The following is a 13,951-nucleotide window of genomic DNA, read 5'->3' as shown; positions in this document are numbered from 1 at the left end:
TGAATGCATTCAAATTTGTTTATTTTATATCAAGAGTTCCTGTGATCCAAAAATTATGAAATTTTTGTGGTAAGCTAGTCTTAGCATATATGAACTCTGGTAAAAATTTGAGGACCAGTGCATGTGTAGATTTATAGTTATAGATTTTTCTTTTATGAATAGTTAATCCTTGCATGAATTTTTATAAATTAATTATGAGTCCAAAATTTATGAAATTTGTTGGAGGTAATCCTAGTACCATATGGATGCTAAGAAAAATATAAAATCTGTTGCTTAACACTTTTCAATAGGGTTTTCCATTTATGCTATTTCAAGCCTTGCTACCTTATCATTTTTGTATAGGATGTTCTGCTTGGTAAAATGACATGAAATTTTTATAGTAGTCCTTTCATAGCATTAGTAATGCACTGTAAATGTTTGAGAATTTATGAAATATATCTGATATATGTTTATTATTTAACCTAGATATCTAAATAAAATAATAAAGGCAATTAAATAAATAGTTTGGGCTTCACCATTATATTATCTTAAATGTATTTGGTATGCTTAAACTGTTGGTAGATTCTATGTTGTCAAATTTTGAATGATTACATGAAGTAGAAGTATTATTACTTTATATTGCACATTAAATAGTTTCCGGACTGATTCTAGAGTTTGATGAGTTGCATGTTGAAACTGATGTGTACTGTAAAAATGGTTAATAACAAAGTTGTAGAGAATTTGATATGCTTTCCAGAAAGTCCAGGATCACTGTTTTTGGATTAGTAGAACTCCAGTTATGAGTGAAACAAGTAGCTACTGTTTGTGGCATAGTCGATGCATTGTAGAAGTAGTTAAGTAATAATCGAGAAGAGATATGCACCTACTCAATAAACGATGCACTTGTTAACATATATGCATTCGTAATACTTATGCCATACTCATGCATCTAGGATCGGAGGAAGAGATCACGTTGCTGGAATTCGAAGAAGTAGAGGAAGGGAACCAGCAGGAGGATCCGCAAGCCGCAGCTCCCGAAGGCGTGGAGCAGAACCCTGAAGAGCTTCCGGAGTGTCCTGACCACAGCCCTACTTCCTTTCTACGAGGCAAGCCCCAGAGCATTATAAGTCTCCCAGTAATTTACAAATGTTTACTTATGTATTTATGGTTGATGTATTAGGTTATAAGAGTTGAATGAAACCACTTGATGCATGTACATTCCTTGTCCAGATATTACACCTTTAACCGGTATAGGTCCAGGATCGAATAAATGCTTAGCCATGCTTAGACCGGTAGAAGTCGGGTGATATCCTGTCACCTGCGAGATATAGGTGGATACCGGAGCACGGTTGGCTATATCTGCCATCGTGGAACAGAACCATGAGGTAAAAGTAAATCAAGACCGGACGGGAGGTCGATAGAGAAGCAACAAGACATGGAGGTCTTGGGTGTGGATCTATCCCCGTCTGTGTCGATCAAGGACCGTACCATTGTTGGAACTTCTGACAAGATTGAACGCATGCCTCTCACTTAGCTGGCCGGATAACTCGTTCCGACCACGAAGCCGAGTAATTCAACTCAGGCCGGGAATCGTTCTGTTGTGCGCTCCTTCCGAGGAACGATCAGACTGAGCCCAAGGGCATGCTTGGCCTGAGCATCCTGGCATCTGGTGTTCCAGATGGTGCGGCGCAGTACAGACCCGCGAAATGTGTACCGGAGTTGTACCAAAGGTGACCTAAGGCTATCGTGGCTGGTAGACCTGGGTTTGTGTTAGGAATAAATTCCCAGCTGGTTGAAATCGATTCGAATCGCCGTCTCTCCCGGATAGTGAGAAACTTGACTAGCTCCAACATCGTAGTAACTGTGTTATGAAACATGATGGTTCGGATGAATATGGAATTACAACACCTGCTATGGTTACTATTGTATGCTTCTAAATGATATACCACATGTTTGGCACAGGATAGTTGCTAATCTAGAAATGGATAGTTATAGTTAACCTGATAAAGAAATTGTAACTGTACCATGACTCAATTGCTTTTACGCAAAAATGTTGTCGAGTTACGTCTACTTATATAGCCTTGCATAATCCTTGGAGTCATTTTATTTCTGGTTCCTGACAGGTAAGTCTAGCTGAGTACCTTCTCGTACTCAGGGTTTATTTTTTCCCATTGTTGCAGATGGCAACGTGTATCATGGGTATTGCAAGAGTTGCTTCTATCTCACCGTGGATGAGGAGTAAGCCTTGGGCAGGCTTCTTTAGTAATTCCTATCTTTGCTTTTGTGGACCGTGATCTGGCTTGGCACTGTATCAAACTATGTTGGAAACTTTATCTTCGAACTTAATTGCTTCCACTTTATTTATCAAACTCGGTTTGTAATAACTTTTATTCGTACTCTGATGATGAAAAGTATCTGTGAACTTTATATAATATGTGGCATGTATGTTGAATCCTGTACGATCTTGGTTGTTGTAAATCGTTTATTGAGACCTGTCGTGGTACTCGACGGACTACCGGGTTTATATGGGTTCAAGTATAACAGTGCGACCGCTTGCGGATTGCCATTGTACTTGTATTCTTATAAATTGGTCGGTTCTGCGACATAATGCTTATTTTTCCTTAATCCAATTGCCGACATGAATCTGTGATTATTCACTAAAACAAACTCTCAAAGCCAATCGCTTGCATCGGCTGTTGGCTTTCATTGCTGATCTTAATGAAGCCCCCTTCCTATAACTTGCTAGAAAAGCACTCAAAGTCTCGTAGCTCCCAAAACACTAGATCGACAGTTGCGATGCTCACAGACTCATTAGTGCGAACCACCTCGACGTCATCTCCATGCCATTGAATCAAACACTGATGCATGGTTGACGGCACACAACAGTTTGCGTGAATCCATTCACGACCGAGGAGTAAACTGTATGATCCTTTTCCATCGATGACAAAGAACGTGGTGAGTAGAGTTTTACTCCCGATTATGAATTCGACGTTTATTGCCCCCCCAGGTCTTGAATGTATTACCTCTGAAGTCTCTAAGCGTCATGTCGGTCTCAAGCAAATCTCCTGGTCCCTTGCCAAGCTTACGGAAAGTAGTGTAAGGCATAAGATTGACAGAAGCACCTCCATCCACCAATATTTTGTTCATCGGCTTCCCATCAACAAAACCTTTCATGTATAAAGCCTTCAAGTGCCGATGTTTGACTGACTTATCAAATATTGCTTGTTGTATATCCATCAACTTGGCAACTATCTCTTCATACTCTGACTCATCGAAATCTGAATAAACTTCTTGATCTATCGGAGCTCTGAACTCTGATGGCAACAGAAAGGCCATTTGAATATTAGCCGATGGTTGCCCTTTATCGGCTGTTTGCTTTGCATGCCATACTTGAGGTTTATCGGATGCCTGAGCCTGTTCCAACTCTCTATTCCTTAGGCGCTGCACCCTTCTCTTCTGGCTTCTTATCAATCCTCCGGGGCACCATTGGCCTTCCTGCCAGATATGTTCTCTCTGGTCGCCCTCTTCTTCATAATCAGCCCAGTCTTGATCTACAACTCTTTTTCCCAGCCGATCATGAATATTTTTATTTTTTAAGCGCTGATCCATGTTATTATGATGATATGTATCTTGGGTATGGATAGACCGGCGGTTGGTTTGAGATTGCCTAAACCCCCAGTACTAATTGCTGCATTCCAAACAGTCATGTCTAGTAGGCAACTTTAAACCTTCATTCCAGCAATATCTAAAGAAAGGACAATTCCAATGCGATCCGACTTGTTTCCTTTCATACCTCTCTTCTTCCAGTTGACGTTGGTATTCTTGATCCTCTAATCATTGCTGATAATCCTTTTCCTTCTGCCGCTACCACTTATTCAACAGGATCCGAGATGTAACTCACGGCTTTGTCGCTCCACCCTTTGACGTTTCCCACTGCTCATATCGGCTCTTTTGCTGATCATGACGTTTTATAAACTCTCTGTATTCATCAGCCGATATTTGCATCTTGGGATCAACTGTTCTAGCTTCTCTTGATTTGGCCGATGTCAGGACCTTAGTCTTCCCTTTGAGCAACCTGGCATCGACCATGTTTTTATCTCTTAGGAAAGGATTATCATCAACCTTCATCTTCCGAGGCGTATCGAATTTGAGCCTCCCTTGCTGAATAGCCCTTTATATATGCTGCCAGAAAATTCTGCATTCATTAGTGGAATGAGAAGTAGCATTATGGAACTTGCAAAACTTTTTATTCTTCAACTGTTCGAGGGGTAACATAACATGATTATCCGGCAATTTGATCTGGCCCTTCTCAAGTAAGAAGTCAAAGAGCTTGTCTGATTTTGAGATGTCAAAGTCATAGCTCTCTTCGATTCCTTTTCTCTAAGGATTTGGCACCATTACCGTCTTCTTACCCTAATTCCATTCAGCTATGGCAACTTCTTCCTCTTCATCTTCATAGCCGTCATCAATCGAATATGGATTATAAGTTTCAGCTACTGTGGTACTCTTCTGGAATCGGGTATCTCTGCGCATACTCTGGAATTGGCTATTGAGCGTTGCTACTCGTTGAGCCAATTGACCCAAATTGTCAAATTCTTGCCCCAGCAGCTTTTTTCCACATTGGCAGCATTCCTTAGATGGCTAAAGCAGCTAATTGATCATCGACCAAGTTCAATGAGAAGCACAAGTTCCTAATATCTCAGAATCTCTGAAGAAACTCAGTGCCTAATTCATTAGTCCTCTGTCTTATGGTTGTCAAATCAGTTATCTTCTTTTCTCTAGTCCCAGTGTAAAAATATGTATGAAACTTTTTCTCTAGGTCAGCCTAATTAGCAATGGAGTTGACTAGTAGTGACGAAAACCAAGTGAAGGCTGGCCCTGATAGGGATAAGGAGAAGAAACGAACTCGATGGGCATCCTCAACTGATGCTTCGCCCAATTGTGTAAGATACCGACTAACATGTTCTATCATGCTCATACTGTCTTGACCAGTGAACTTAGCGAACTTTGAGAGCCTATAATTTGTGGGAAGAGCGACCAAATCATACCATTCTGGATATGGGCATTTGTACGAAAAGGTCAGCCCTTTTGGCTTTAGACCGAACTGATTCTTCGTTATCTCGGTCACCTTCAGCAGCAACTCATCAGCTTGCGGATTTGGATTTCTTTGTACTTGCTGACCCATCTATGGATTGAAATCTCGTGTGCCTTGATATCCTAGATTTGGCATCATGTGGAGGGTGTTATAATCTATGCCATAGTGATACCCTTGTGGAATCTCGATCTACTGGGTCCTCTGCTGGCTTGCTGCTTGAAGTCTCTGATTGTAGACATAAGGATCTATATCTTTATGGATCCTTTGAAGTGATGGTGCTATTTTTTGAGCCGACGATGGTATGTGGCCTGATGTGCCAAAATTGATCACCTAATTCTGACCTTGCCCCGCCGGTTGTTGCACATGCTGTACTGATGGTCCAGGATTATACTGTATTTGATGCGTAGTAGTATCTTGAGCTTATTCAGATGAACCTTGAATTGCCTGGATGTCACCATTACCAGCTGGTGCTGCTTTTTGATGGCTGGTACTAACTTGATTAGTCCCTTGAGTCGATGGATCTAGAATGTTGTAATAAGCCGATCCAACCTGACCAACTGGAATCCTCTGAATCGCCTCCTTCACGGCGTTGTGAAATGCGTCGACAAAAGCTTCATTACGGCTTGATATGGCATCACGAACAGATTTGTCTACAACTTCTGTAAAGAAACGCCTGTCTTCATCTTCAGTTGCATCTATCTGCCCGTGTAGTAGAACTCTTGGTAGTGGAAATTTCTGAAGAATTGTGTTGTCGTGTGTTTTGGTGTAGGACAACAAACACTTGCTCTAAAACTCTTCTGTAGCTTTGCTGATGATACCCTTATATCCATCGGGTAGGTCTTCATAATGTACCATAAGGATGTCATCATTGTTGTAAGCCGCCATGACGATTGTGGGGTCCCACTGGGCATGCCAGAAACGTGTGTCGACACAGAATTTCATCCCGAGCCAAGTACACACGTAGCAAGCTGAAAGAGTCCGCTCGATGGAGCAGATCCGCCTAGCTTCAGCGTAGGGATGGTCGATCCTGCCCAACCCTCCTGAGATGTGCCAGTCAATTTGAACCTGCAATTGACAAGGAGAGAAAGTTTATTAGTAATTAAGGACGAACTTGCCGGTGTTGCCAGACAGTCCCGAATGTGCGGCCCTGAGAGCCGATATGAGAGGAGATCGACTAAATAGTCGATTCTAGCATATTCATAAGAATAAATCGGTTAAAACTCATATGATTATGCAAGAAGAATCGGTTATCATTCAGGAATCATCATTATTTGAACAAATATTAATCAATGGCAATAAGATGTTGATGATGATTGGTTTATACTGAGCCAATGATTATAAGTAATCGAACCCCTTTTTATATAAAGAAACAATTCAACACCACTTAACCATTTGATAAAGATAAATCTAATGAACATGTTAGATCTCATCTATCGTTATGACCAGTGGGGCATGAGACAGAATCATACAGGCCGTAGAAACAACAATAGACTCGACGACCCTAACTCATTACTAATATCAGTGGGGCATGAAGCAGAATCATACAAGTCGTAATACAATAATAAGATCATGGGGCTAACACATCTTTCAACCTATCTTTACTTCAACGGTCTCGTGATGCGAACTGTTCATAAAAGCGCTCGATATTGACTAAAACAGCCGATTCAGGCATAGCGCACAGTTAGGGTCATGTCTTACAAGGAATAGATCTACTAAATAATGATCCCCACTCCACGGTGCTAACAGTGGGGTGTGAGGCAAAATCACACAGGCCGTGATAACGGGCCATGGAATGGTTTTCGCTAGCCAATAGATCTACTCGAGACGCAACATGCCTTAACCACACGCTATGCACGATTAAGATTGACATAAAACAGCCTATAAAACATAACTCATCGTTTAAGGTGTAGATTAGATCAGTTTTAGATCAACAAACGATGGGCTAAACAAGATATAAGGCCGATCCAAATCAATCTCAATCGGGCAGAGTGATATTGTTGTAATTAGATAAACAATGAAAGCAATAAGCAATATCGGTAACTTAATGAATCTACCAAAGACTGTTATTCTAAGGTAGAGCCGATAACTTAACCTTGATCTAATTCAAGCAGTGGGGTGTGAGGCAGAATCACACAGGTCATACTTGAACTAGACAAGAATCGATAACTAGCCTATACTAGAGTCGCAGTAGGGGTCGACCGGATCGATGCAGCCATACGAACGGAGGTATAAACCATGACAGTACTTATAGATAAGCAGTGGAGGTTGACCGGATTGATGCAGCCATACTCGCTGAAGAACTCGCCGAGATCTACTCTACTCCTACTCCTAAGGGGTGACCGGAGCTGAAAAAAGTAATTGACTTGTATTTGATTGATTGTGTTCTTTCTACAATAGCCGGGATTTGATATTTATACCCGGAGTCTAAATATGAATCCTACTTGAGCATGATTCGTTACAATCTTTGGCATAAATAAAAACATTCCTAATTTAAGATAACTTGGACTCTAATCTTTCCTTTTTTGTAGAGTCCAGCATGTCTCATCCCAGCACCGATCGTAGCCTCTGTCGTTATCTGCTGGCTCTATCTGAAGAAAGCCGATTCCAGTGCTGCATCTGAATCAGCTGGTTCCGATCTACACGCAACTGATTCCTCGATGACATGATCTCGGGAGCTTTCAAGTCCCTGCAACTCTTCTCTCAAATTCTGGTGTAAATAAGCCTGTCAGACGTGCCAGAGCATAAACAGTGTCGTGGGCGCCGTCGTTTGTCTTACCGGGTGAACACGGTAGAGCCTGCCAGACGCGTCTGGGCATAAACAGTGTTGTGGGCGCTGGCAGCCATCCCGTATCCGAAGGCGTGAGCAACAAGACTAGGTAGCACATGTATACACTCACTCTCTTTATCTCTGACTTGTAAGGCCACCCCTTTTAACTATAAAAGGGGATGCGCTCTCTCCTGTAAGAAAGGTCTCTCTCTCTCTCAGACCTTCTCGACGACTCGAGAACACAACAGCTCAACAGCTCTAGAGACACACAGAGCATACGCTCCTCCGATCGGGCCTCTAACATCCCCTTCTCATTCCTTACTCGTTTGTAACCCCACAGCAAACTTCGATCACCTGGGCTCAGGAGTAAAGTCACCGACCGACCTCAACTGGACGTAGGGCCTGTTGCCTGAACCAGTATAAATCCTGTATCATTGAGTGCTAGGCCACATCCGATCACAACGCATGACAAAACTACAAATATTTACTTCTTGGTCACTTTTCGCACCGACACCAAGACTCTCTGAAAGACTTAAGACTGAATTTCTCATCAGTCCTAGGGGCGGTGAGTTACAGAGTTCCCTGTTTGTATAACTTTTTATTAGTTAGGATGTTTGATTATTACTTAATTACTAAGTTTGTTTAATTAATTTATGAATCGCAGTGAACATAAATTAATAGCGTGGTACATTGAACGAGAGATACTTAAAGGAATTAATCTTGAAAAGATTAAGAAATCACTTTAGAAAAAGAAAGATAGGCTGGTGAAATTGCCTACGTCGCCTAGACGCAATTGAAGTTCATTGTCACTTGGTTTGTCTATTAACTTCACTTGTATCTTTTTATTTGTTCTAAATGTTTTTACTTATATAGTAGGTGAGGGTCTTCATATTTTGTATGTGTAAGAGCCAATTTAGCGAGAATTTTTTGATATCTATGTTATCGATTTCGCAATACCTTAATTTTTTTCGTCCTCCGCCACTGTATGCTCTCGTAGTTGTACAAGAATATTTGCGTATATGCATCAGTGTTCGCCTAAACGGCCAGTAAACGGTAAACGGTGATAAACTATTTTGTTTACGGGGTAAACGGAAATTAAACGGTTGATCGTTTAAACGGTCAAAAAAAAAAACGGGAAAAACGGTCTATACGGTCTAAACAGAATGGAGATAAACAGCATTAAAAGCTAAACAGTTGTTTAAACAGCTGTTTAGGCGAACACGAGGTAAATCTAGTTCAGTTTTGTATGGATAAATTTGTATACTTAAGTTTATTATATTTATAAATGTGTACACTTGATATGTTACATGCATAAATATCTATATTTGGTTCTTTTCACATGCATAAATATATATACATACCAAAATAATTGATTTTTACTCGGATAAATATGTATAAATGCTAGAATACTTGATTTTTTACATGCACATATATAATTATATGTATTTTTTTAAAAAGTACAAAACCATTTAGACCGTTTAACTTCGTTTAAACACCGTATAAACAGCCTAAACGTTAAACGAAGGGCGACCGTGTAAAGTTCGTTTACCGTTTAGGAAAACATTGACATGCATACATATAAATACATGTACATTTCTTGGGAAACTGGCTCGATGATTCCTGCACAAAGATATATACTAGCTACCTTGTTTCCATCGAGAAGGCGTACATATGGCTTAGTGACTTACTACTACTTTTCTATGACGACATGCAAGATGATTCTTTGTGGATGGTATTATTTATGTTTTGCAACTTATTAGTTTATGTTCTGCAACCAAATGTATAACTTATTGCGTGGTCACTCAGACAACTTGTGACTCGAAAAATTATTCTACATGGCTGCAAATGCATTGTTCTAACTTGTTTTAACATGTGTCATGAGTTAAGATAATGGTCGGGACAATGAGGTGCAGTGGTGCACGATGTGTGGTTGATAGTGAGGTGCGCGACAATGGCTCTTATCAAACAATATACATATAAGTTTAAACTAATTAGTACTCTTATATATAATTTATCACGTATTACTGTTCTCGGAGGAGTGGAGGGACAGACAGACAAGGGAGAAAGTGATGAACCGAGCGACAAAGGAAGAAATTTTGTCCTTTCAATATTAGGTGATACGGTATATTACTTTCTCTTTTACATGGATTGGTACCTAACATAGTACTCTCACCGTCCCACAAGGAAAAACCTTATAACATCAAAAAAATAAAAATCCACAAAGAAAGATACTTAGCACTATCGTCATGTGTTGGCTTTGTTCATCAGTACCGTTTACAAGGATTTCCGAGCTACAGGGAGAACAAGCTACCGTGCACAGTCCTTCTCGTTTTCAACAACTTCCTTTAGGCGCTTTAGGTGCCATATATTTTTTTTAGAAAAAGGCGCCATATATAAGTAAACTGTAGTAGTTGTACAATAATATTTGCATACTAGTCAGTTCCCCGAGCAATGCGCGGGGAGCAGCGAGAATAGGAACTGATGACCAGGAGAAATACATGAAGTATCATGTAAAAGTCAAAATATGCAGCCAAAAATACCCTAATACAGAAAGCATTATGTAAATGCTAAAATGTGGACTCCAAAATTGTGACAGATTAATTAAATCTGTGTAGGCATTCATAATACAAAGAAATAATGAGGCTAATAGCAGGCTGCAGCTGCCTTTTTTTGTCAAACCATTCATATAATGGCATCACACAAGTGTAAATGCATTATTGTGGAATGTTCCTACAAAAGAAAACCAAAAGCATAGATCAGATTACTGTTGAAGCAAATCTAAATCTGCATAAATTTGTAGTAGCCCGAATTGCAATTAAAAATTGTAAGAATGGGATCATATGTTGGCAAAAAATCGTATCGTATGCAATAGTAATCTACACATGTTGGGAAGAACATTTGGATTGCCAAAAAATATGAAGCTGCACAAACAAAACTGCAGGTATAGAAAATCACTATAGACACATATGTGGAAAAGTAATCGAAGTGAACCTCAGAATTGAGGCACCAAGTAGAATAGATGCAATCACATCCGTGCACATTCCCGCAGTCCAACTCGTTGTCACTTCCCGCTGTAAATCGGATAGCAGCATAGATCATCATAAGTTTACATGGATAGGCAAGGGAAATTAAAAACCTGCAAAAGCTCGTATAAGAACAATTGACTGGCTGGTACATAGTCAAATAAATTCAATATTGATTGAAACGCTTCATGAGACCTTACCTGGATGGGCAACAGCTGCATAAATTTGTTGTAGGCTGTATTACACTATAAAATTGTAGGAATGGGACTGTATGTTGGCAAAAATTCCAAGCCTCTGCAATAGTAATTTACAAATGTTGGGAAGAACATTTGGATTGCGAAAAAATAGGAAGCTGCAGACACCAAATAGAAAGTTATAGGAAACCACTTTAGACACATATGTAGAAAAGTAATCGAAGTGAACCTCAGACTTGAAGCACCAATCTGAATAGACGCAACCACATCCATGCACATTCCCTAGTCCAACTGGTTGTCACTTCCTACTGTAAATCGGATAGCTGCACAGGTCATCAGAAGTTAGATGGATAGGCAAGGAAATCTAAAAACTTACAGAAGCTCCTATAAGAACAATTGATTGATCGGTACACAGTCAAATAAATTCGATATTGGTTGAAACAGTTCATGAGACCTTACCTGGGCAACAGCCGCATAAAATTCTTGTAGCCTGTATTATAATATTAAAGTGTAAAAATGGGACCATATGTTGGCCAAAATTAGTAGCGTATGCAATAGTAATTTACACATGTTGGAAACAACATTTGGATCACCAAAAACTATGAAGTTGCACATACCAAATCGGGAGCTATAGAGAATCACTGTAAACACAGATATGGAGAAGTAATGGAACTCAGAATTCAAACACCAATCAGAATAGACACAACTACTGATAAAGTGATCAGCAGCTGCGCACTGCAAATATAAACATTCACGGTATTAATACACGACTGTCCGAACCAATCAAGCAATAAGCAGAATATGAAATTACGGAGCAGCAGAACAGGTACTAAAATGAAGGCATACATGTCCATTCCAAATACAAACCATGACCAGTACCACTACATTGCTGTTGGGGAACTAATCGTGCAATAGGCAATGTTCCCTATACTTGGAAAGTGTTCTTTGGCTTTCACGTGTATTTTTCACTCGTTATTTAAAAGTGTATTTGTTGACTGAACCCAAAAGAAAATGAACCAAAAGAACTGCTGAAATCATGGCAGGCAAATAAACACATCATTATATACATGGGAAACTTTCAATTTTGAGGTATGACTTGCTTGAATACATGTAGGTTTGCTGAGGTAGCCATAGAGCCATCACTTGTTACTTGTTCCTAATTTTTATATTAGGGAAAAAAACAAACTCATAAGAGAATCCAAACATATAAGTACATTTAATCAGATGTAGCACACTAAAGCACTCTACTTACCTTAGCTGTTATAATCTGGACCAGGTAACATGTGAAGAGTATATCCTCACTGAGCATTTAAAAATGATGTAAGCAAACAACATCACCATTTTCTTCTGCTGAAACGATTGGCCCGCAAGAAATCAAGATTACTTTTATGGCTACCAAAAGATGTGGCACAATAGATGAAACAGAGGACGAAAATTCATTCATATCAATGAGATTATGTAACTGGGAAAGACGCAGAATTCACCTATTATGTTAATAGGAACCACAAACCATCTCAAATTATCTGTGTAGCACATGTAGTCAGAATGAAGCACCTGGGCAGCAACAAAGATAATTTTAGCCATTACAACACAGGGAAGGGTTGCAGCAGCAGCAACAATTCTGTAACTACACATCTGGTGAAATAATTTATATGCATCAGAATTCATACAGAATTGTTGGCTATTTTATTTTGGACTACAAATACATGCGCGTGTATACAATTAGGAAATCACAAAATCAAAAACCAACTGGTCTAAACTGATGCATGAAAATACCCCAAACACACACAAAAATGGATTCTTCAGGGAAAACAGATTGCAAAGAGGGACCAAAATTACTAGGGCAACTCTTTTAGGCTATGTATAAACCACATTACAGCAAATGGAGCTGGGGACGCCCGGCGACCGCGGGCACCGGCGTTGGCAGCCGGCGCCGCGCTGTACCAGCGTGCGGCCTGCGAAGCGCGTGGAGGGAGGCATCCCGCAGTGCCACCACGTCGGGAGGGAGGGAGAGGGGGGCTGCAGCGGGGATGCAAGCGGCGCAGAGGCAGCGACGGGAACGGCGAGGGCGGGCTCGGCGGAGGCGCCTAGGGTTCGGAGAGGACGAGTCGAGGGCTGGAGGAGCGTTTTTTCTAAGGGAGTTTTTGATTCACATTATTACAATTTTTCGAGTTCGGAGATACGCCGTTACAATTTATCTATTCGAAGATTTGCAATTATAATTTAATGCCTCACTCATCCATACAATTTAGTACGCCTTCTGCGTACACTGACCCACTGTCAGGCGCCTATGTGTACACGGAAGCGTATGGGTGTTAAGGATCGGCCTGCTCCGTTAACCCGCCCGCGGCGCGCGAGCGGAGCGGCGGCGCTCGCTCCACAGCCTGCGCGCTCGCCCCTACCACGCCGCGTCCACCGAATCGAACTCGCCGCCGCCTTGGAGCCACCTCTCGGGACGGAACGCTCCGCCGGATCGCCGGGTCCCGCTCCGCCGGTCACCAGCGATGCGTACGCGAACGCCGACCGCGTCGCTGCCGCCGGGGAGCAGGAGGTCGCGGCGGAGGGCATCTTCTTCGCCTGGCCGTGGCGAGGAGGCCGACGTCGAGGTACAGCGCGCGCCCACACGCCATCTCCGTCGTCCACCTCACCATCTCCATCTCAACCTCCCCCTCCTCGTGTTTCTAGTTTCCACGGCTCGTGCTCTGGCCATGGCTTACGCCTGCAGCCGCCGTGACCAGGGCGAGCTCAAGATTGATGGGGCCGGCGAGCGCGAGGGCCGGCGGCAATAGCTGAGGCCGCGTCTACATCGCCACATCTGCACGGAGGCCAGCACCCGGGGGTTTGGCACAGCACGTGTGGCGGACACCAGCCTGTCCGGCTCCTCCGTGCGCGT

General features: G+C 41.6%; 1 long non-coding RNA gene across 3 annotated transcripts; it reads right to left on the bottom strand.

Annotated features, from left to right (window-relative positions):
- Positions 1-10,402: 10,402 nt before the first annotated feature.
- LOC136499103 (uncharacterized) lies at positions 10,403-13,187 on the bottom strand. Of its 3 annotated transcripts, XR_010769902.1 has the most exons (8): positions 12,543-13,187; positions 12,311-12,405; positions 11,676-12,214; positions 11,518-11,548; positions 11,288-11,381; positions 11,065-11,158; positions 10,833-10,912; positions 10,403-10,571 (listed from the first exon to the last, which is right to left on the bottom strand). It is a non-coding gene; the product is annotated as an uncharacterized lncRNA (long non-coding RNA). The 3 variants fall into 3 exon arrangements; XR_010769900.1 differs by having other exon boundaries at positions 11,065-11,216; positions 11,518-12,214; XR_010769901.1 differs by having other exon boundaries at positions 11,518-12,214.
- Positions 13,188-13,951: the final 764 nt, after the last annotated feature.

The sequence above is a fragment of the Miscanthus floridulus genome, chromosome 13, assembly GCF_019320115.1.
Source record: "Miscanthus floridulus cultivar M001 chromosome 13, ASM1932011v1, whole genome shotgun sequence".
Taxonomy (NCBI): domain Eukaryota; kingdom Viridiplantae; phylum Streptophyta; class Magnoliopsida; order Poales; family Poaceae; genus Miscanthus; species Miscanthus floridulus.
The sequence above is the reverse complement of the archived record's forward strand: the minus strand, read 5'-3'. Positions and strand labels throughout refer to the sequence as shown.